Raw genomic sequence first — 25,094 nt, 5'->3', positions numbered from 1 at the left:
ATTTTGAGGGCAGTAACTGATTGGCTGGGGGGTGGCCGGAATGCTGCCGGAGGTTCCGTATCCTAGGAGACGGAGTCTCTGGCAGTTGGCAGAAGGAGTTAGGACAGCGGAGAGAGCGGATGCGTGTTGTGAGAGAGGATATTGATTGAGGTAGAGAGGAGTAGTTAGGCTAAGATAGGATTGGGAAGGGGGTGATTGATTAAAAAGGGGAGTTCAATGAGAGGATACTTAGGAAAAATAGGGTGATTGTGTTACTGTTTTGTGGTTTAGGGATTTTTAGGAAATTTAAGGTTTAGGCCGGGAATTTGGGAATAGAATTATTGAGGTAAGGATTATTAAGATTTATTTGAGTGGGTGATTAAATGGGAAATTTGTGTGTTGAATGTTTTAAATGTTCTAAATAAATATTTGATTTGTGTGGTGATAAATTAATTGGATAGTGTTTGATTGAACTGGAGTTAGCATAAGCGTGTGATTGAGGGTAGAGGTTGGGTTCCTGAACAATCCACGGCTCTCCTTCCATAGAATAGGGCACAAAGAACATAGTTTAGGAGATTAAAGGTAGGGAAATTTAGTTATTTTATTTTTGAAGTTAGAATGAGCCCCAGTCTTTTTAAATAAAGAAAACCTTTTAGATCTCAGGAGAAAGGAGTCTGGAAACATAGAGAAGGAGTTAGGGTTTTGATCTCGTTTAATTTACTTAAGATAAGTGTAGGAGGAAGATCCAGAGAATGCCGCAGCAACTGAAAGCAATGGGCCCCTACGCAAAAAAGACTTTTACGGTGAAGCGAGAAGAGAGACTAAGCTGCAAACCTAAAGGGAAGTGACTTTGGGAAGGGAGGAAAGGGAAAGAGGGTGACAGGGAGTACTTACCTGTACCTGAATCCTTCGGGAAAGTATGAAGTAAACCTGAAAGACAAAAAGAGTTGACACAAAGTATCAGTTCTTACAAACTTTGAGAAATTGAGAGAAACATTACTATACAATTAAGTTAGGAGGAATAGAATTGTTTTCAATACTTATCTGATATTTTCCAGTTAAGAAGTAAAGGGTTAACCTGTTAAAACAAAACAAAAGTTTAAATTAAATGAATCTGAATTTGCTAAGTGATACAAATCTGATACTGTAATATTAATACGAAACTTTACATTTTCCTGTTTTGTTTAATTATTATCGGAATAAATCAAATTTATTATAAAGATTAAAGTTTGCTTCTTTTAAGTCTGACTGAATCCAACACAATAGTTTCTTTCCTCCCATCTCTGGTACAGATTTGGGACGTGGTTAGTGAACTGTATCCTGACCCTCTCTACTCTGAAGTGGGTGACTTGTTTCCCTGGCTCGACTACAGGTGCAGGGAGAGCTCAGTCACCTGTAAGCTTTAGATCAGGCTCTTCAGAGCAGGGGGTTCGGATTACATTATAATCCTATTAAGTGTAGCCATTGATGCAACCCAGAAAACAAAAGAGGAGGAGAAGATCCAAAACCTCATGGACACGTAGACATCGACAAAGTAGTGAGGCAAATACAAGGAGGATGTTCAAAGTTCAAGGGTCTTTATTGTAGTCACAGAAACAACACAATAAAGACCCAACATTGCCGCATTTCAGCATGTGAGCTTGCCTCAGGGGTCATCAAACCTGTGAGCATATATTGGTGGCAATACAGGTGACATGCATCATGCCACCAGTTTTCCGGAGCTGTTTACGCATAGCAGAGCAAAAGTGCCTGGTTTACACATGGGCACTGCAATTGATTTAGCACAGGACCATATTCTATTTAAACACGTCACCTGTATTACTGCCAACATATGCTCACAGGTTTGAAGACCCCTGAGACAGGCTCACACGCCATAACATGGCCATGTCGGATCTGTAATGTGTTATTGCTATGACTACAATAAACGTCCTTGAACTTTGAACATCGTCCTTGTATTCACGTCAATACTTTGTTGATGTCATTGATAGAACTGCATCTGATTGATCAACTACAAAAATGGTACCTTCGGACCGAAAATGTATTATTGTATCATACAAAATAATAAGTGATTAAGACAAGTCGAACGGTGCCTGCTATGTTTATATAAAGAAAACCATAAAGAGGTGACGAATATGTAGTTCAAGGAATCATTTAGTGGTAAGTCAGAGAGGAGAGAGAGAGAGCCTTTTTCTTCTTATATATGTAATATAAAACAACAATCATAAATATATTTGTAAATGTTATTTTACCCATGGGAACTGCTTTAAAATTTAAGGGGTCCTTTACTAGAGTATGCTGAAAAATGGCTTGCAGTAGTGTAGGCACGGGTTTTGGGCACGCGCAGATCCATTTTTCAGCGTACCTGTAAAAAAATGCCTTTTTTATTTTTGCTGAAAATGGACGTGCGGCAAAATAAAAACTGGCACATATCCATTTTGGGTCAGAGACCTTACCGCCAGCCATTGACTTAGTGGTAAGATCTCTTGTATTAACCATGTGGTAATCGCCTACGTGCATCAAGCCGGAGTTACCGCCCAATTTTTGCCATGCACCAGAAAATAAAATATATTTTCTGGCGCGCATAGCAGACACACGTAAAAAATGAAATTACTGCACGGGCCATGCGGTAGCCGAGCAGTAACTCCGAATTGGCACACGTTGGGCATGCATAGGCGCCTACATGGTTTAGTAAAAGGGCCCTTAATCTTTCTGACCAGATGGACAGGACAGAGATGTGGGCTAAAGTGAAGGAAGACGTATAAAAGTAGTAAATTACTACAGGCTTTCAAAAAAGAAGGAAAAACCTGAATCGAATTATGTTGACAATTCATTTTTAAATGATTAATAATAACAGGTGCATCTACATTCCATTGGCCATTAATGTCAACTTTACTAGAAATATAGCAAGTGTTGGTTCTTTAATATATTTATTGTCAAATTTATAGACTGTTACCCAGCCAAAAAATATTATTCTCTAGGGAAACCGGTGTCAAGCAGTTTCTTGAAATGCAAATTATTAATTTCAAATCTAATCTCATCAGGTTATGTATTCCACAGTATAGGACAATTAAAAGAAAGCTCTGTAACATTTGTTTCCACAGTACATACAACAAAAAAAGTATTGATACCTAGGCCCCTTATCTATGCCACAATTGTTGCTCTCGTTCATACCAAGAAAGTGTTTTCTTCAAATACCTTGGTTAGGGTGATGGACTTTGTTCCTGAGGAACTGAGTTTGATTCCCGGCACAGGCAGGTCCTTGTGACTCTGGGCAAGTCACTTAACCCTCCATTGCCTGCCGCATTGAGCCTGCCATGAGTGGAGAAAGCGCGGGGTACAAATGTAACAAAAATAAAAATATGAAAAACAAGAGTTAAGGTATTAAGTTTAGCCCTAGTGGCAACTGGCAATCAATGAAAATCGGTTAGTTATAGAGTACAACAGGAGCAGAGTCAGCCAAAAGATGACAAGGGATCACTACAGGAATCGAACAATGAAGATTTATTATTGTATTGAACCAACAAGGCCGTGTTATGGCATATGCCTGCATCATGGCTCATAATGTAAAACTTATGCTTTACAATCCTACTGCTCTGAAGAGTGAGGTTCTTCTTTTTCATCTTGTTTATAACTATGGAATATCCAGGTCCAATCTAGGCCGATCCAAGGTCATCCTTGCTTCAACATTCTGGACAATCTGAAGTCCATGACTGTTCTGGGGAAGAGTCATGCAAAGATACTTTCAGTAATCCAGATTAGAGAGAAAGAGAGAGCAAAGGCTTGTACCACAGTTCAAAATGAACTGGAATTCAAGAATGGACACAGATTTCTTACTTGGCTGTATTAACCATGTGGAAAACCTGACCTTCCAAAGTCCAGGCAGAATTTGTAATCACTCCCTAGTCTTTAACATTTGGTGACATCCCAATCCTCCCTGTTTTGAAATCAGTCAAAGGAAGTTAAATCACTGCGGGGTCCTTTTACTATGATGCACTGAAAACTGATTGCGGTAGTTGTAGGCGCGGATTTTGGGCGCATACAGAATCATTTTTCAGTGCACCTGTAAAAAAGGCCTTTTTTTATTTTTGTCGAAAATGGATGTGTGGCAAAATGAAAATTGCCATGCGTACATTTTGGGTCTGAGACCTTACCGTCAGCCATTGACCTAGCGGTAATGTCTCATGCAGTAACCTGGCGGTAATGACCTGCGCATATCAAATGCCACTTGGCGCGTGTAGCTGACACACACCAGAAAATAAAAAATCTTTTTCGGATGCACATAGCGGGCGTGGGCCAAAAATGAGATTACCGCAAGGGCCATGCGGTAGCCGGGTGTTAACTTGGAATTGGCGCATGTTGGGTACTCGTAGGTGCTTACGTGACTTAGTAAAGGGCCCCTACATCTTTATGTCCAAAACAAGTGGTATTGGACTCAGGATTATATATGCAAGAACATACGGGACAGATGATATGTTTGTCTTTTTACCAGCTCTATCTGTTGAGCAGATTGAAACCAATGCTGGCAGGTTATGACTTTAGGACTAGTTCCGAGCATAGTGCTTAGTAAATTGGATTATTGCAATGCATTGTACCTGGGAGTTTCTACTGCTTGCTGTAAGGCTTTGCAGGTTGTTCAAAATGCTGCAGCACATAACTCTAATAGAGAAGCAACTTCATTGGCTGCTGGTGCCTAGTAGGATTTCATTCAAAGTGTTGACTCTCATATACCAGGCTATTAAGGAGACAGCTCCCTGGTATTTTGTTTTTACAGATTTTGAAGGTGTTTCAACCGGTGTGTACTTTGCATTCAGTGGACATGAAATATTTAGAAATTGTAAATCTGAGGAAAGTGCATTATGCAGAGACAAGAGCAGCTGCATTTTCTATTGTGGGGGACCACATCTGTGGAATAGTTTGCCAGGGTATTTACATTTGGCCATGAATGTGCCCCATTTTAAGATGCTGTTGAAGACCTGTTTGTTTCTGTAAGCATATCCTCTGGCATGATGAAAGCACAGGCATAGAGTGGGACAGCTTTTCAGTTTGGTTTTATGTTGAATTTTATTGTTGTGTAGGTGTAAAATTTTTATGGATGTTTTAATGGGATCGGTCTAGTATTTAGATGGAATATAAATAAATAAACATGGGACAATAGGTTGTCAGGGCCAGATTGACAAAATACCCTCTTCCAAAGAGCACTGGATGGTTATAAAGCAAAGCTGTTGGAACTCGTCATGCAGCACTAAGGAATGGCATGGGTTTGGCATACATCTGGAAAAGGTCTAATTCTCTTTACCATACTCTCAAAATTAGTTGGAAATAAAAACATTAAATCAAACTGCTCAAAATCCCAATCTACTGTTTCAGTAGAAGACAAGCAAAAATCAGAGGGAACAACAGAAAGCAGAATAGCTTGATTAGGGGGATTTTACTAGTAACTCTCAAGTGCTAGGCTCTTTCTGAATAACAAATTGCAAAAGCTTAACAGTTGAGACGGTAACCAATCTCGCTCCTTCAACACCTTTTCCCATGAGTCAGTGCACTGTGGCAAAAAATTATTTAGCTTTCCTGCTGGTAGCTGAAAAAGAGTAGCAAAGAATCCCTCTTATTTGCTGCATGATAATGATTGCTGAACTGTGCTAGCACTGCCTTCTGTATATATTGTTCCACTTAACCTAGTGGTGAACTTTTCAGTCTCACAAATACTCTGTAACTACTACCACTTATAATTTCTAAAGTGTTACTAGACATACGCAGCGCTGTACACTTGAACATGAAGAGACAGTCCCTGCTCGACAGAGCTTACAATCTAAACCATACAATGTTAACCATAGAAGGGCTGTGGGAAGCTGTGGACAATGAGGAACTACATTCCTTGGCACACTTTCAGTTCATTTGGACACGTTAAAAATTTTAGTGCATATAAACTCGATTGCATACATATACACCTATGCACAATCGATTTGAACATGTTAAGTACATAAGTAATGCCATACTGGGAAAAGACTAAGAGGCTCATTTTCAAAGCACTTAGCCTCCCAAAGTTCCATAGAAACCTATGGAACTTAGCCTCCCAAAGTGCTTTGAAAATATGCCTCCAAGGGTCCATCGAGCCCAGCATCTTGTCCACGACAGCGGCCAATCCAGGCCAAGGGCACCTGGCAAGCTTCCCAAACGTACAAACATTCTATACATGTTATTCCTGGAATTTTGGCAAGTCCGTTTAGTAGCGGTTTATGGACTTGTCCTGTAGGAAACCGTCCAACCCCTTTTTAAACTCTGCTAAGCTAACCGCCTTCACCACATTTTCCGGCAATGAATTCCAGAGTTTAATTACACGTTGGGTGAAGAAAAATTTTCTCCGATTTGTTTTAAATTTACTACACTGTAGTTTAATCGCATGCCCCCTAGTCCTAGTATTTTTGGAAAGCGTGAACAGACGCTTCACATCCACCTGTTCCACTCCACTCATTATTTTATATACCTCTATCATGTCTCCCCTCAGCCGTCTCTTCTCCAAGCTGAATAGCCCCTGCCTCCTTAGTCTTTCTTCATAGGGAAGTCGTCCCATCCCCGCTATCATTTTAGTCGCCCTTCGCTGCACCTTTTCCAATTCTACTATATCTTTCTTGAGATGCGGCGACCAGAATTGAACACAATACTCAAGGTGCGGTCGCACCATGGAGCGATAAAACGGCATTATAACATCCTCACACCTGTTTTCCATACCTTTCCTAATAATACCCAACATTCTATTCGCTTTCCTAGCCACAGCAGCACACTGAGCAGAAGGTTTCAGTGTGTTATCGACAACGACACCCAGATCCCTTTCTTGGTCCGTAACTCCTAACGTGGAACCTTGCATGACGTAGCTATAATTTGGGTTCTTTTTTCCCACATGCATCACCTTGCACTTGCTCACATTAAACGTTATCTGCCATTTAGCCGCCCAGTCTCCCAGTCTCGTAAGGTCCTCTTGTAATTTTTCACAATCCTGTCGCGAGTTAACGACTTTGAATAACTTTGTGTCATCAGCAAATTTAACTACCTCGCTAGTTACTCCCATCTCTAAATCATTTATAAATATATTAAAAAGCAGCGGTCCTAGCACAGACCCCTGAGGAACCCCACTAACTACCCTTCTCCATTGTGAATACTGCCCATTTAACCCCACTCTCTGTTTCCTATCCTTTAACCAGTTTTTAATCCACAATAGGACATTTCCTCCTATCCCATGACCCTCCAATTTCCTCTGTAGCCTTTCATGAGGTACCTTGTCAAACGCCTTTTGAAAATCCAGATACATAATATCAACCGGCTCCCCTTTGTCCACATGTTTGTTTACTCCTTCAAAGAATTGAAGTAAAAATGTGTACTAAAGAAGTTGCTAAAATGAATATCTGAAAATAACAAATAAAACACCAGAAGATTGGGGATAAATTGAGAAAATTGCAAAAATGAAACATTGGAATCCATATTCAACCTGTTGTGGCAAACAGTTTGTAAGCCATTCACAGCTGTGAAGTGTGTTAACCCCATATATTCAATACTGGGGTATGTCCAGCCTCTAGCAATTATATCTGTGTTAGTATGGCAACCTTTAAGCTAACCGCATACTGGCCAATATTCAGATTGGTGTGTAGTTAGCTTGGCAGACGAGGCTAGGACAGCATTTCAACAGCCCTAAATTTGTTCACCCACTCAACTAATTGCTTAAGTGCTGGCTTCATCCCATGACTGCCTCTAATCTAGCTGGTTAGGACCAGTTCTGTTAATGAGGCCCACATTTGAGAGGTTAAAAAAAAAGAGTGCTAAGCACTATCTGTAAACAGCACTGCGAGTTGGGTGTTGTTTATAGAATAGCATGTGGTGCTGGGATTCTTGGGTGTGAGGATTTACACCAACTGAAACCTGGTTTAAATCCTCATGTGAAAATTAGGCACAGATCCCCCCAATTCTATAATACTGCATGCATCGTTAGTGAACACCCCTGACCCACCCATGCTGCTCCCATGGCCACACCCCCTTTTCAGTTGTACATTAAAATATTTATGTGCACATCTTTATAGAATAGTAGATAGCAAGATGAACGCGTACATCCAAAATGTTGCCAATTAAAGCCAATAATTGTTATATTGAATCCGGTTCAGAGGGGATAGTCAGTGGTACTATCTGGTTAAGTGCCACCAAATAGCTGGGGATAACCAGCTCAGTGAGGTATTTGAGCAGGAGTCTCTCCTGCCCAGTTACACCCTTTTGAATATTCCTATTAGCCATCCATAGGTCTGTGCAAACAAACCTTCACACAATGCTCAAAAAAGTACACTTGCTGCTGTAGATATTAAAACAGAAGAAGACAGTCTCACAAAGCTCCGCATTGTTACTGAGCTGCAGACTCTTCAGGATAGTAAGAGACTAGGGAGCTACCCACAGGTCTTGCAAACAGGACAGGACTAAAGCATTGGCAATACAGGAATGTGTCTGGAGCCCAAACATGTCCTAATTCAGTCACACAGACATACCACCAGGCTCAGAACAGTACACTCGCTGCTGCAGATATTAAAACAGAGCAAGGCAGTCTCACAAAATGGCACAAAGCTCCTTGATGTTATGTCTCGTATTTTCTAGCTCTAAATACCAGAGCCCAGTTGATTCTGTTCAGCAGCTAAAGATCTTTCTGACAAAAAAAATTTGTTTTTCTGTTTATGCCAAGCTGGGATGGAAAGAGGGAAGATGAAAGGAATAATCCTTTCTCATCAGGTAGCTTTAATCCTTTTACATCAGGTACCTTTGATCTAGTACTGATCAGTTCTAGCTTGGGTTACAAATTCCTTTCTCTCCTCCTTGGCAGCAGGACCTATGCTTAGATTATATTCATATGATGATCATTTTAAGAATAGTTTTATTTAAAAAAAATGCATGATCTTACCTCCTTATTTATATAGGAATTTCAAGAACATTATCTTTTTTTTTTTTTTTTACCTAGCGATTTCCTCCTGCAGCTTCGGACTTCCAACTTAATTGAAGTCAGATTTTTTAAAAAATTTGGTTCACATCTTTCCAGTAGTAGCTCAAGGGGAGTTACACTGATAAAGTACTTCTTTGTCCCCAGAGGGTTTACAATCTAACAGCGAGAGCTACTAATGTGGACTCTTGTGTTAATGTAATGCTGGTAATGCACGTTATTATATAAAATGGGACATGTGTTAAAATAGCACACATTCATGGCATTTGCGCAAGATAGTAACTCAAGCTTTCAGTTTGTACCCGAGGCAATGGAGGATGATGTGACTTTTTCCAGGTCATAAGAAGTGGCAGCAGAATTTGAATCCTGCCTTCCCTGGTTCTCAGCTCAGTACTATAATCACTAAGCTTGTCCTTTAATCTCTACTGGGCTGTGGAACCATGAACCCTCACTTTCAACTGACAGATTTTGTTCTAGCCCATGATTTTATAACTGGGCTTCTGCATTTACATGCCTCTTGCAAACATGAATTTACAGAACACTAGCTTGTATGCAAGGAAGTGTACATTTACACTATAAGTACACTATCTGCTGGATTCTATATATTGCACCTTAATTTCCACTTGAAAATGGAAGCCTATTCTATAATTATGCACATAACTTAATTGGTTAACTAGGTAATCAGTGCTATCAATTGGATGATAACAAGCAATTATCAACACTAATTGGCATTAATTAAAATTTATGTGCACAACTCGCTAAGCGTATTCTGTAACATGGTGCATGTAAATTTGAAGTTGCATGGTTGAAAAGGGGGTGTGGTCATGGGCAGGGCATGGGAGTTTCTAAACTCTATGTGCGTTGTTATAGAATATACCTGCTTTGTGCCTAATTTAGGCATCGGGATTTACATCAAGTAAAATGTGACATAAACGGCTGTCACTAAGTTTGGTGGCATGGAGAGGTGCTTGGCATATTCTGTATACCATATGGAAATTTAAGCCTATTCTATAACATGTAGGTGTACTTTAGAGAATACACCTAGGTATATTTTTTTTCTGCATGTAATTTTCAGGCAACATATATAGAATCTAGCCCTATAAGTGTACACTATTCTATAAAACCACACAAAAGTACATAAATGCAAGGAAGATCACATATGGGCAGAGCATGGGCAGGCAATGGGAAGGGCTTCTACTTACACACAAAACTTACAGAATGCTTTAAGTTACATGCACGCTTGCTGTATTTACATCACCACCATTATGCCAAGTCCATGGCTGGTATATCTGTGGGTATGTAAATGTTAGGCTCACCACTACCAAGATATACTAGTAGTCTATATGGAATCTGAGCACCCAGATGACATAGAGGGGCATAATCGAAAGGGAGGCCCAAGTTTTGCTGAGGACGTCCTCGCAAATTGTCCCGATGGAGGGGCGGGGAAAACCCATATTATTGAAACAAGATAGACGCCCATCTTTTGTTTCAATAATATGGTCGGGGATGCACAAATCTTGACATTTAGGTCGTCCTTAGAGATGGTCATCCCTAGACTTAGTCATTTCTGATTTTCAGCGATAATGGAAAGCAAGGACGCCTATCTCAGAAATGACCAAATGCAAGCCCTTTGGTCGTGGGAGGAGCCAGCATTCATAGTGCCCTGGTCCCCCTGACATGCCAGGACACCAACCGGGCACCCTAGGGGGCACTGCTGTGGACTTCATAAAACGCTCCCAGGTACATAGCTTTGTGTGCTGAGCCCCCCAAAACCCACTACTCACAACTGTACACTACTACCATAGCCCTTACGGGTGAAGGGGGGCACCTAGATGTAGGTACAGTGGGTTTCTGGTGGGTTTTGGAGGACTCACATTTACCACCACAAACGTAACAGGGGTAGGGGGGATGGACCTGGGTCCACCTGCCTGAAGTGCACTGCAACCACTAAAACTGCTCCAGGGACCTGCAAACTGCTGTGATTGATCTGAGTATGACATTTGAGGCTGGCACAAAATATTTTTAAAGCTATTTTTTGAGGGTGGGAGGGGGTTGGTGACGACTGGGGGAGTAAGGGGAGGTCATCCCTGATTCTCTCCGGTGGTCATCTGGTCAGTTTGGACACCTTTCTGTGCCTTGGTCATAAGAAAAAACAGAACCAGGTAAAATTGTCCAAATGCTCATCAGGGACGCCCTTTTTTCCCATTATGGGTCGAGGATGCCAATGTGTTAGGCATGCCCAAGTCCCGCCTTCACTACGCCTCCGACATGCCCCCAGGAACTTTGGTCGCCCCCGCGACGGAAAGCAATTGGGGATGCCCAAAATCGGCTTTCAATTATACCGATTTGGGCGACCCTGTGAGAAGGAGACCCATCTTCCGATTTGTGTCGGAAGATGGGCGTCCTTCTCTTTCGAAAATAAGCCTGATAATCAAATAGGGTCTCACTGAGAGGCATCAGAGCACTTAGAAAGAGGGACCCAGTTATAGAATTCCCTCCTATAGCTACAGTACATGAATATCACACATTCCTGACCATGTCATAAGTACATAAGTTATTCTGCTCCCAAAGAACAGTATCTAAGTACAAACAGCCAGGGACTCCTTACGGACTCCATGTTAAAGAGATTTTCTCATGGTGAGGCTGATGGACAGTCGACGAGGGATCCTACCAATACAGACTGCCCAAGTGAAAGCTTGTGCTTAATACAGATCAGAACAATTGATTCCCTGAAAGTGTAGAGTCTGTAAAATGACTAACTGGCTATAGCATTCAAAACTATATGCTCAGGCAGACTATATCAGTAGGATCCCTCGTCTGTTTATACTTGGATGCTGTTCTTTGGGAGCCGAAGAACTCTTTGATTCACACAAAGCTGGCAGTCCTATTGCTGTGTATATATACACACACATATCACTTTAGGTACCATATACAGAGCAGTGGCCAGAAAAAAGTCCTGTGACACTAGTGTGCTGAAACACAGCCCCATGTTGAGTCTTAGTTTGGTGCCATAATAAAGGCTTTTCATCTGCTACTCCCGTCATGAGTCACCCTATACTCTGTATTGCATCTTGTTTCTTCATAGAGGTTTCTCCCTGTTTTCTTTGTGAATTCTGAGAATGCCAAAAGGATATTTTAAAACAATAGGGGTCATCTTCGACTCCTCCCTCTCCTTCTCTGCACATATTCAGCAGACTGCTAAAAGCTGTCGTTTCTTTCTCTATAATATCAGCAAAATTTGCCCTTTCCTTTCTGAGCATACTACCAGAACCCTCACCCACACTCTTATCACCTCTCGCTTAGATTATTGGAACTTGCTTCTCACAGGTCTCCCACTTAGCCATCTCTCTCCTCTTCAATCTGTTCAAAATTCTGCTGCACGACTAATATTCCGCCAGTGTTATTATGCTCATATTAGCCCTCTCCTCAAGTCACTTCACTGGCTTCCTATCCATTTCCGCATACAGTTTAAACTCCTCTTATTGACCTATAAGTGCATTCACTCTGCAGCTCCTCAGTACCTCTCCACTCTCATCTCTCCCTACATTCCTCCCCGGCAACTTCGTTCACTGGGTAAAACTCTCTTATCTGCACCCTTCTCCTCCACTACTAACTCCAGACTCCGTTCCTTTTATCTTGCTGCACCATATGCCTGGAATAGACTTCCTGAAACGGTACGTCAAGCTTCATCTCTGGCCGTCTTCAAATCTAAGCTAAAAGCCCACCTTTTTGATGCTGCTTTTAACTCCTAACTCTTATTCACTTGTTCAGAACCCTTTTGGTCATAAAAAAAAAAGGGACCAAGTAAAGTCGGCCAAGTGTTTGTCAGGGACGCCCTTCTTTTTTCCATTATCGCTTGAGGACGCCCCTCTGTAAGGCATGCCCCAGTCCCGCCTTCACTACACCTCCGACACGCCCCCCGGGAACTTTGATCATCCCCGTGACAGGAAGCAATTGGGGACACCCAAAATCGGTTTTCGATTATGCCGATATGGGCAACCCTGAGAGAAGGATGCCTATCTCCCGATTTGTGTAGGAAGATGGGCGTCCGTCCCTTTCAAAAATAAGCTAGAATGTATTAAGTTAGTTGAATTTAAAAGTTGGAGGAATTTAAAAGGTATGCTTTTTTTTTTTTGTTTTGTTTTCTTTCTATGTATTACCTTACATTTTTTGTGAATTTGCCTGTGATTTTTAGGCTGGTTAACATGCAAATCACCTTTTGTGAAAAATGGCACATTTTATTACATCTGTGCCACTTCATCACAGTAGCTCTTTAAGGCACTTTAGGGATTTGTATCATTTTATTTCATTTTGTAGTAGCATATGTTATTTTATTTACAGCTAAACTTACTAATATACATGTCCATTTTAGCATGCTAGTATTGTTAACGGGCATTATTAGTAAATACTATAGCTTTCATGTTGACCTGGAGTAAAATAATTTTCCAGATCCTATAAATAGCAACCAAAGTTGTGTGCACAACAAGCTAATCAGCACCGATAATTGGCCATTATCAAACAATTATCAGCACAAATTGGCACTGGTCGGCAATTTGGTTGAGATCCTGGGCAACCAGGTTCAATTCCCTCTGCAGCTCCGTGTGACCCTAGGGAAGTCACTTAGGGGATCTTTTACAAAAATTAGCTTGAGTTATCTGCAGCGTGGCCCATAGGAATAAAATGGGACCTGCTGCAGATAACTCGAGCTAACCTTTAGTAAAAGACCCCCTTAGGTGCACCCATTTAGGCCACCTAAAACCAGGCATAAATATCTGTGCCTAATTTAGGCGCAGATCAGGTGTATTCTATAATGGTGTGCATAGTTTTTTGAAACACCCACAACCCGCCCATTTCATGCCTATAACCACACCCGTTTTTACTGTGCATATTAGAATTTACATGCACCGCATTATAAAATATGTCTAGAAAGATGTGCACATAAATTCTAATTAAAGCCAATATATAGAATTTGGGGAATATGAATATGGCACCAAACTGGTTGCCTGCTGGGTCAACCAAACTGAGAAATGATGACCACAGTAATTACTGGGGGCATAGTATCCCCTCAGGGAGCATTGGTTCACATGCCCTAGCTTTGAAAGAGACCTTTGAGGAGTTTTATGGTATTCTTTCAGGCTCATTTTCGAAAGAGAAGGACATCCATCTTTCGACATAAATTGGAAGATGGACGTCCTTCTCCCAGAGATGTCCAAATCAGTATAATTGAAACCTGATTTTGGACATCTCCAACTGCAGTCCATCGCAAGGACATCCAAATTTCAAGGGGGCGTGTCAGAGGCGTAACGAAGGCGGGACTTGGGCGTGCCTAACCCTTGGACATCTTTGACCCATAATCGAAAAAAGCAAGGACGTCCCTGATGAACACTTGGACGTTTTCACCCGGATATGTTTTTACAATGAATAAGGCACAAAAAGGTGACTGAAATGACCAGATGACCACCGGACAGAATCAGGGATGACCTCCCATTAATCCCCCAGTGGTCACTAACCCCTTCTCACCCTCAAAAAACATCTTTGAAAGTATTTTGTGCCAGCCTCAGATGTCATACTCAGGTCCATGACAGTGGATGAAGGTTCCAGGAGCAGTTGCAGTGGGTACTGCAGTGCACTTTAGACAGGTGGACCCAGGCCCATACCCCCCCTACCTGTTACATTTGTGGAGGAAACAGCGAGCTCTCCAAAACCCACCATAAACCCACTGTACTCATATATAGGTGCCCCCTTCACCCATAAGGGCTATGGTAGTGGTGTACAGTTGTGGGTAGTGGGGTTTGGGGGGGGGCTCAGCACACAAGGCAAGGGAGCTATGTACCTGGGAACATTTTATGAAGTCCACTGCAGTGCCCCCTAGGGTGCCCGGTTGGTGTCCTGGCATGTCAGGGGGACCAGTGCACTAGAAATGCTGGTTCCTCCCACTTCCAAATGGCTTGCATTAGGACATTTTTGACATGGACACCTTTGGTTTCGAAAATCGCCGAAAGTCAAAGACGTCCACGTCTAGGGACATCCAAATCTAGGGACATTGAAATATAAGGATGTCCTTGGATTTGGACGTCTCTGACGGTATTTTCAAAACGAAAGATGGATGTCCATCTTGTTTCAAAAATACACGGTTTTCCCCGCCCCCAGATTTCGACATTTTGCAAAGACATCCAAATTGCAACTTGGACGTTTCTTTCGAAAATGCCCCTCCACATGACCAGGGGACGAGGCTTCAGAATCAGAGATCTTGGAGTTTCGATGGGAGTGGTGTCCCCCCACCCCCAATTCCTTTGTATCATTATGAGGCTTTAAGAACACTTATTAGCCTCAGAGAAGTGACTCTTGCCACCATATCTGTGGCTCTTCAGAAAAGTCCACACCTGGATGAGTTACCCTTACATTTTTATATACTTTTTAAGAAAGAGACAAGGAGTAATATGGCGTATTAAATTTACATAGTAATCATATGTTTTACATGGATTTGCATGCTTTTCATCTCATTACTATGTAATCTGGAATAACTTAAATTAATGTGCATCATGGTAATATGATGCATGTTAGTGGCCTTTCAAAAATGTAAAGGGACAAATAAAGCATGTTATTTGCCATAATGCACCTTGATAACTACGGCCCTAAATGTCATTGCTGTGTATCATTCAGTTTTATATGTTGATTATAATCACTTTGGACAAATATGTTTTTGATTAGCTTCTACAAAACAAAATGGATATATAGAAATTAATCTTGTGAAAATGGAAAGCATCAGTGCATTTGTCTTCTGAAAATGTTAACTTTAAAATAGGAATATGGTACATTTTGTTGATTTCCCAAACATGAAACTAATTGAAGTTGATGACCGAGACCTTCTGCTGTTTTGCAACTGTTAAGGATCTGGAAAAATAGGGATAATTCTTACCCCAGTTACAACTCATCAGGAATTGTCATGCCGCATGATTTTTTTATACAACAAATCTCATTTGATGAATCATTAACAGTTTTGCTTTCAGGACATGATGTATTTAAAACAGAATTTCCATGAGAGCAGGCATAAGTGCGTTCATTTTTCAACATTATAGTCTTTAACCAACAACTATTTACCAATTCATATCTTGCCTTAATTTTTATTTACTCCATTTTCTGCCTATCACACTTCAAGTACCTTAGCTTTATGCCAAGAAAAACAAACATTAAATTAAAAACCCATTTGGTAATTATAAAAGTTAGAGTTACAGTATGTAAGCACTGCCAGTTCTTATCAATTTTGTTCTGGTTCTCTAGGTTATAGAAAAAAAAATGTCCACTAGGGACTGGACTGAATAATTCAAATTGCAGGTGAAACACAAATCAAATCCTCACCCAGGCTAAGGTGAATCGTTTGACAGATTGATGACAATCATACTGTAATTTATAACACATAGGGAAAAATTAAAAAGAAAAATAACAATGAAGCATTTCAAGGAAATATTAACATTTATTTTGTGAAACGGTAAAAAGTCATGAATTTGAGTTAACAAGAAGTTATGTCATATAAGGGCAATTTTATAAAGCGGCGGTAAGCCCAATGCGGGCTTACTATACGCTATGCTGGGACTACCATCGGCCCAACGCGACCAACGGAGGTAGCTATGGGTCAAGCGTGCGCCATTTCCAGGAAAAAAATAAAAACCCTATAAATGGTTAGCATAGCGGTAACCCAGCAGTAATTGGGCATCGCTGAGTGCTTCCTGGTTGCTGCTAGAGAGAACCCTTACCTCAGTGGGTGGCGGCAAGTGCTCCCCACCGCATGGCCACACAGTAAGAGTTATCTTACCGCGTAACCATATTTTTAGGGGCTTTTTGCCCGCTGCGATAAAAAGGGCCAAAGTGTGTGGGAAAAATGGCCCCCGCTGCTACCACAGGGCCCTTTTTCCCACAGCTTGGTAAAAGAACCCCCATAGGTCCTTATTTTAAAAGCCCCATTTTTGATTTGCACCTGTAAATACTATGAAGTGGAGGCATAGCCTAGTGGTTAGAGAATCAGGCTGACAACAAGAAAAACCACTGCTGATCTTTGGGCAAGTCACTTAACCCTCTGCTTCAAGGACCAAATCAGATTCTAAGCCCTCTAGGGACAGGGAAATTCCTAGTGTACCTGGATGTAACTTATCTTGAGCTACTATTGAAAAAGGTGAGAGCTAAATCCAAATTAAGCAAAAGTGGTGGAAATCATGTAATTAATCCAGACACCAATGATATTCAACACCTGTTATTAAGATAACTAGGAACTTTCCATATGGCTATCCAGATCCTGGCTCTGAATATTCCTGTTATTTGGATAACAATGGCAGTCCGTGTAATACCTATATATCCAACGCTGATATCTGGATAGGAGCCAACACTGATAATGTGGGAATAAATGTAAACTCTTCCGCGAGCATTTACAAGAAAAACTGACTGTACCATTTAAATCTTAACATGGACTCCAATCAGGCGTGGCCTACTATGAACTGTGGTAGATCTCACTATTGCCAGTAGTGCTGCTGCACGTCATGCCACCTCAAGTCAAAGCAGCTGCTGCTCATATGAATAACAAAATATCACAGCAAGGTAACTCCCTCCAAGCATCCCCCCCACAAACTGCCCCAATCAAGACCTCCTGTTTACCTCTCTCAGAACATTGCACCCCCCGATCAAGCCCCCCCTCCAAGATCACTCCTTTTTGGATTAGCCCCCACTATGAGAACATCTTCCCCAACAAGAATACCTCCAAGATCATCCCCCCCTCCAAAACAGAAACTCCCCCAGAGATGATATCTTAATCTTCCCCTTCTGAAACTTACCCAGGGATTTTCCTGGTAGACTAGTAAACCAGGGTGTGATCAGGCCCCCGCCACTCCCACTCCATAGCCACAAGGGTTCAAAACGGTGGTTATGACTCCATAGCAATAGCTTCATAGGCTGGATTCAGTAAATGACATCCACACTAAGTGTCATTAAGATCCACGCTAAACGATAATTCTTTAAAGGTCACAGCGCTAAGCGACCTTTATAGAATAGTTCTTAGAGGGGATTCCTGAGCCCAGCTTTGGGCATGAAGAATCCTGATATAAATCCTCATGCCCAACTGAATGCAGATACCCCTGGTCTGCTCATGCCTCTCCTATGACCACACCTCCTTTTGAGTTGTATGCTATACAATGTAGGCACGGATGTTATAGAATAGTGACTGCATCAGCTGCACACACTTATCCCAACTGATGCAAATTTACTCCAATTATTGATTGCTGACACCTTATTAACTCATTAATTTGCATGTGCATCTCCCCTGTGCACCCAAATTTGCAGGGCCAACTTTGGGCCACCTACATAGAATCTAGGGGATGGCATTACTGCTATGGGTCAACCTTCTGTGAGATTACCAGTAGGGTAATAGCTGTCATTTTGAATCTCAGTGGCTTTGGGGCAGGAGCAGAACGGGACTACCCCTACCCTATTTTTACTACGGTTACTACTACCACTAATACAACTATTACTGCTTATCAGTTTTATAGTGATACTAGACTTACTAGTCTTATACATAAAAATGTAAAAGACAGTCCCTTCTGGACAGAGTTTACAATCTATTCAAGAATAGACAAAGATGACAAATAAGAGATTAGATAGTTACATTTATTATGAGAATGATTACAACAACATAGGTATTGAACAAATGAGTGAGGGGTTAAGAGTTAAAAGCATCCTGGTTAAGTCCCTGAAGAAAGCCACAGTACAATAGCTAAAAAATTGATTTCACTTACTAGGATATGGCACAACCCAGGCACCCTCAATGATCATGACACCAACTGCAGAAGCCTAAGAGAACATGTCAAGATATCATTTACTCTACGTAAAATATATATGCACATATATTTCATACATATTCCCTGTGGATATCCTGAAAGCTAGACGGATCACCTGTGAAAATCAGACGTTCCTAGCACGGTAAGCTTTGTGCATCGGCCCTTACAAATACAATGTGCCAGGGTTTTGAGTTCTCATAGGTGGCTAGTTCAACACTGACTAGCTACAAGGTGGGGTGGAAAATCTGTTGTGATGTTTGTTAACTAGTTTGTATTTGTACTGATTACCTGTTAACATGTTTATTGCACAATAAAGTTGCAGCCCAAAAGGTGTTCCAATGACCTCCTGGATATGTTAGTGTATTCATTGGGGCAGGGATTTTTTTGGATTTTGTGGTGATGCCGTGAAGAGGTAGTGGGCGTATCAATGTTATGAAATCTAAACCATAGTTTAATACTTTCAACCACGAATATGTTCTACAAAATAATCTAGGAAAAACATAATTTACTTTGTTAGAGATTACACATTACCTTCTGCAGCATGTAGTGCTTCATTTAAAGTAGCAGAAAGTTTGCTGACATATTTTATGTGTTTATAAGGTTCCTAAGAGTCCCTGAAATTGAATTTTAGGGTGCATAATGAGCCATTTAAGCCCAGGGAATAAGCTGGTAGTTCAAAGCTGAACCATTTCCCTGAAAATCGAATGGTGAAAGTCATTTCATTCATTTACAAGGAGCATCGGGTGTCTTGCAAACACACCATAAAGCCCTCCTTTGGTGTCTTTGTGTATTATTTAAAACAATCTGCTTTGTTGGCCTTTGTTATGGTGTGGGGAGGGGGGGGGGTTGAATTTTTTATTATTTTTTACCCCAATAGCAGTTGCTTCTTTTTTGTGAACACCAAGCTAGCTAATTATAAGTGACACAGTTTTTATTTCTTCTAATTGAAAGGGGGCCTGTTTACTAAAGTGCCCTTGGCAGCAAAAATTACCATGCTAATTGCATTCTGTGTTATGGGGTGGGAACTGGATGAATTATGGGCAGAGAATGAGCATACGCATTGATCTAGCACAGGGTACTTTACCATGCACTAACTTGTCACTTGTATAGATAGTGGGGGTACACTTGCCACCCACTTAAAGAGAGACAGTACATACACCCATTCTAAATAAATAATTGTGAATACATGGTAAAGAACTTTTCTGTGTGGTAACTGCAGCAGACACGCTGAGCATGCCCCCAAAAGTTACTGCACAGCCTTTGCACTCACTGCTCATTATTTTTTTTGCTGATAAAACACACAGTGCAAATTTACTCTATTTTAGTAAACAGGCCCCACAGTTACAGAGGAATGACATAAAAATTAATGCCTGATGGTAAGTTGTGTCCCTCTGTCTGTTGGTTATGCCAGAGAAGATATTCTGCCTTCCTTTGGGCTATGCAAGCTTTTTCTTGTTTGTTTGAATTTCATCGAAGTTGGCTGCACTGCCCATTGATGTAGCAGAGCATAGGAGAAAAACTGCTGATAGCTGCAAAGAGAGACAGATGTGACATCAGTGGGAGTGAGACCTGCTATTAAATGGAAATGAGGAGAGACCAGAAGTGTGTAATCGATCAGGACATGTCATGTGCACTAGAAAGCTACTTCCATATATGTTTAACAAGTTACTTAATCCTTTCGAGTTTTTTTCTTAATAGTGATTTTGCTGATCTTTTTGCTCCATTGATTTCAATATGACACATGTTTCTGTGATTGTTGAATTGATTAGTATTTGTACTGATTTCTCCTTCAGTGTTTCACATGGACTTTCTTTTCTCCAGGCCACTAGTGGGGTAATTTTATTTAAAATGTAGTAACATAGGATACTGTCATATATGCATATATTTGACAGGTGGGTGTAGCATAGTATCAAGGAGGGGATAATTGAACGGGGGCGCTCATCACTCAGGGCGCCCATCTCTAAGGACGGCCCTGTAAAGGGACGGAGCAACCCATATTATCAAAACAAGATGGATGTCCATCTTTTGTTTCGATAACACGGTCAGGGACACCCAAATCATGAAATTTAGGTCGACAGTAGAGATGATCGTCCCCGGTTTTTGGCGATAATGGAAACCAAGGACGCCCATCTCAGAAACGACCAAATCCAAGCCATTTGGTCGTGGGACGAGCAGCATTTGTAGTGCACTGGTCCCACTAACTGAATGGAAAAAGCCCTTCCCTTACCGATCCGGAAAGGAACAGGCATGCATGAAGGAAATTGCATGCAAATGAGCTGCTTGCTGTTAGCTCATTTGCACACGATTTCCTTCCTAAGGAGGGGAAGCGAGGGCAGCAGTTGAGGACGTCCAAAATGTGGATGTTTCTGTGTCCTCAACTGCCCCCCACAGGGATGGCCAAATTTAAAGGGAGTGGAATAGAGTGGAAGAGTGGCCTAGTGGTTAGAGCACTGGTCTTGCAATCTAGAGGTTACTGGTTCAAAACCTACTGCTGCTACTTGTGATCCAAAATGCAAATAAATAAATAAAGAGGGTGTTGGAGGCAAAGCAAAGGCATGGATGTCCTTCTCACAGAAACATCCACATTTTGGTCATCCTCAACTGCCGTCACAGGGAAGGACATCCTCAACTGCCATTGCAGGGACAGAGGCATAGCAAAGGACATACTCTAAAAAAAAAAAAAGACAAAAGTTTTTGAAGTTTTTTTGGGGGGTGGGAGGTGGTTAATGACCACTGGGGAAGTCAGGGGAGGTCATCCCCGATTCACTCCGGTGGTCATCTGGTCAGTTCGGCCACCTTTTTGATGCTTGGTTGTGAAACAAAATGGACAAAATAAAGCCGGCCAAATGCTCATGAGGGTCGCCCTTCTTTTTCCATTATCAGCCGAGGACGCCCATCTCTTAACCACGCCCCCGTCCCGCCTTCGGTACATTGCCGACATGACCCCTTGAACTTTGGTCGTCCCCGCGATGGAAAGCAGTTGAGGACGCCCAAATTCGGCTTTCGATTATGCCGATTTGGGCGACCTTAGAAGAAGGAAACCCATCTCCTGATTTGTTTCGGAAGATGGGCGCCCTTCTCCTTCGAAAATAAGCAGGATAGTAAATGATGGCAAATAAAGACCTGTATGGTTCATCCTGTCTGCCCAACAAGATAAACTCATTTTACATGTATGTGATACTTTATTTGTATACCTGAGTTTGATTTGTCCTTGCCATTCTCAGGGCACAGACCGTAGAAGTCTGCCCAGCACTCTTCTTGTACTAAAAGTTCTGAAGCTAACGTTGAAGCCCCTTAAAATTTACACTCAAGCTCATCCATATCTATTCAGTCACGATCAGGGCATAGACCGTAGAAATCTGCCAAGCATTGGCTTTGCTTCACAGTTACCGGCGTTGCCACCCAATCTCCGCTAAGATGCCATAGATCCGTTCCTTCTAAACAGGATTCCTTTGTGTTCATCCCACGCATGTTTGAATTCCATTACCGTTTTCATCTCCACCACCTCCACCATGGGTGTAAAGGGTCATGACTTGATATACCGCTTTTCTGTGGTACAACCAAAGTGATTTACCTATTCTAAACAGGTACTTTCTCTGTCCCTACTGGTCTCACAATCTAAACCTTGGGCAATGGAGGGCTAAGTTGCCAACCATGACTGTCTGAAAACTCACTGTTAGCAGCTAGCACATAGCCAGTTATGTCTCACAATATAACCACCTATCCACCGATTTTCAGTGTGAGTTTTGCAGTCATGATGTCACCTGGGGGGGGGGGGGCAGAGAAATAAGCAGACAGCCAATCGCCAATCGTCTGGGAAAGCCCTTATGATGTCAGCTAGGGGAGCTTTCAGCAAGGAGGAGATTTCCAAGCGAAAATCATTGGAGGCAGCCTGAGGGAAGGCAAGTAAGCTGCAGGAGGAAGGTGGAGCCAGAATAAGAGAACTGCAGGGGACGGGAGACAGGGGGAAAGTGGAGCTAGCAAGTACTGTAGGGAAAAGGAGAGAGTACAGCAGCAGGATTCCTGGGCATGCGCAGAACATGGTCACTTACTGAGAGACTGTTTTGTGCATCTGCTAGATGCTCTCCCTACTAAGCTGCTTGCTAAATGAACATGAATCTCATTTTCATGCAATTTCCTTTGAGTAAAGCTTGCAATTTCAAAATTGGTATATTCTACCCTGGATCTAAATGGACACGGTTTTTAATGGGGACTTTTGAGCATCAACCCTACTATCGCACTAGTTATAATGTTGTAGGATCGTGCACACATTCATTGTGGTACTGCACATTAGGGAGCAAAACAAAGGATTAATTACTATCTCTAAAGGATTAATTACCCACAACTGCCCAATCCAACCCCCTATCCTATCAAGAGTGCCTCTTCCACCACATGCAGTGACAGCTAGTGGCCTATCTACCACTAAAACAAGCCTCCAAAAGTTCCCGAAAATCATTCAAAAATATATCCAACCCAATCTCCGACAAATGAGTACCATCTGAGTGATACAGACCCGGACAATCCCTAGTCAGGTCATATGATAACACAGTTCCCTACAGCGTAATGACAAAATGAGACACTTCAGAACTAACTCATTTCTGTAAGTGCTCAATGACCTTAAGCTTCAACGCACCTTTCCACACCAACCGAGGAATGATGGTAGGCCACACAAAACACACCCCAGGAAAATAACAAACTGCAATAAAAAAAAAAACCCGCTTAAATTGTTGAATTAAATCAATCTCATTCACAGAACATAAATCATCACCCTTCAAATGAACAATAATTAGCTGTGGAAAAGAAAAGTGCCTTGCTTGGAAAAACTTAGGAAGGAACTGCTCCTGCAACATGCCACACAGGCCCAGCCATCAAATTCTTATTCTCCAGGAAGCCAATCCCAGATTTGATCCCCAATGAGATTCCACTGACCTCATATTGGCCCAGTAGATGAAAGATTAGCCACAGAACCATACACAGTTATTAACTGGAAGGCAATCCGCAAAAGAAACTAACAAAGAAAATTAAATACTAAGGCATGGCATTCTCCAATAACTGTTAGAATGCCATTTCCCCCAGTTTTTAATAAAGGAAGGAGACTCCCCATTAACGGCTGCCAAGGATGCTGCCCCAATACAAAAAGAATGGGTACCATAGGCTTTAGGATTCAAACTCATAAATGCCAAATCTTTTTTAAATACAGCAATAAATTGGTATCTGGTCCAAGGGACACCATTCTCATGGATTAACCAGTAAAGTCCTCTGTTAGGGTATAACCACACATAAGCAGCCACGTGGTGTACAGGAGAAGTCAATAAATGGGGAGCTTCCTGTAAAGTGACCTACATACCCCTTCCTATCTGGTCTGTTTTAGACCACCAAATATGCAATTGCAGATCATCAGCTGCCAACAATACATCAAGAAATAGTAAACTCGAAAACCCAACTGCCCTTTTCGCAGGGGCAATCAATTCTCCAACACACAGTGCTGCAAAAAAGGCCACAGAATAAAACAGCTGAAAAAGACAAGACTCAAAAGCAGAGGAACAAATAGTATGCAGTGCTAAAAAAGCTCAACTAAAATGTCATGCTGCAGGGCAAACAAACAGACCTGGAACCTAACGCAGCAGAATGTCTTGCATAGCCGGTCATCAGTTTACGCACCAAAAAAGAAGCTGCAGGATCAGAATACCCATTAATCTTGGAAATGAAGGCAATACTGGCTAGCAAATGAGCTACCACACTCAGAGGCCGCTGCATGATATGAGTGAACAAAATGAAATCCACAACCAGTGACTCCAGTATAGGAAAACCCCTCAGAGTAGAAGTCCAAAAATTGCATAGAGCGCTTCCAGACAGCACAATATCCCTTCCAGGTGTTTTCAGCAAGAGCACTGCTCAACAACATTCCAATGACCGACAGAAACTGGCACATAAGGTTAATAGCATCTCTGTAGGAGCTTGGTCTGCCCGAAACCAAAACCACTGCAAATGAGAGAGAGCATCAGCAATTTCATTTCATGCTCCCGGAACATGTAAAGCAGACAATGTTACGTTGAGATGTAAGCAGCATAAAACAATCAAACACAGCAATTCCACTAAGAGTGGGCATTGCATAGACCTGCTTATTCGAAGCAGTCATTACCGCTTCATTAGCAGAATGAAAAAACACAGCATCAGGGCCACCCAGAAAGAGAAAAGCTCAAGAAAAGCTATATTCTTGCACCAACCAAAGAAGACCCACCAATCTGGCCAAGCATATGCACACAGGCTTCCTGAAAATAAATACCAAACCCGAGACCTCCCACAGCATCCATAAAAAATTCCAAATC

At 41.7% G+C, this 25,094-nt stretch overlaps 1 long non-coding RNA gene across 1 annotated transcript; it reads left to right on the top strand.

Annotated features, from left to right (window-relative positions):
• The first annotated feature begins 3,981 nt into the window (after positions 1 to 3,981).
• Positions 3,982 to 16,122, top strand: LOC115460219. Its single transcript, XR_003940422.1, has 3 exons — positions 3,982 to 4,066; positions 11,892 to 11,897; positions 16,112 to 16,122. It is a non-coding gene; the product is annotated as an uncharacterized LOC115460219 (long non-coding RNA).
• The last annotated feature ends 8,972 nt before the right edge of the window (positions 16,123 to 25,094 follow it).

This window comes from Microcaecilia unicolor, chromosome 1, assembly GCF_901765095.1.
Source record: "Microcaecilia unicolor chromosome 1, aMicUni1.1, whole genome shotgun sequence".
NCBI classification, from domain to species: Eukaryota; Metazoa; Chordata; class Amphibia; order Gymnophiona; family Siphonopidae; genus Microcaecilia; species Microcaecilia unicolor.
This window is presented reverse-complemented; position numbering and strand designations above follow the sequence as displayed.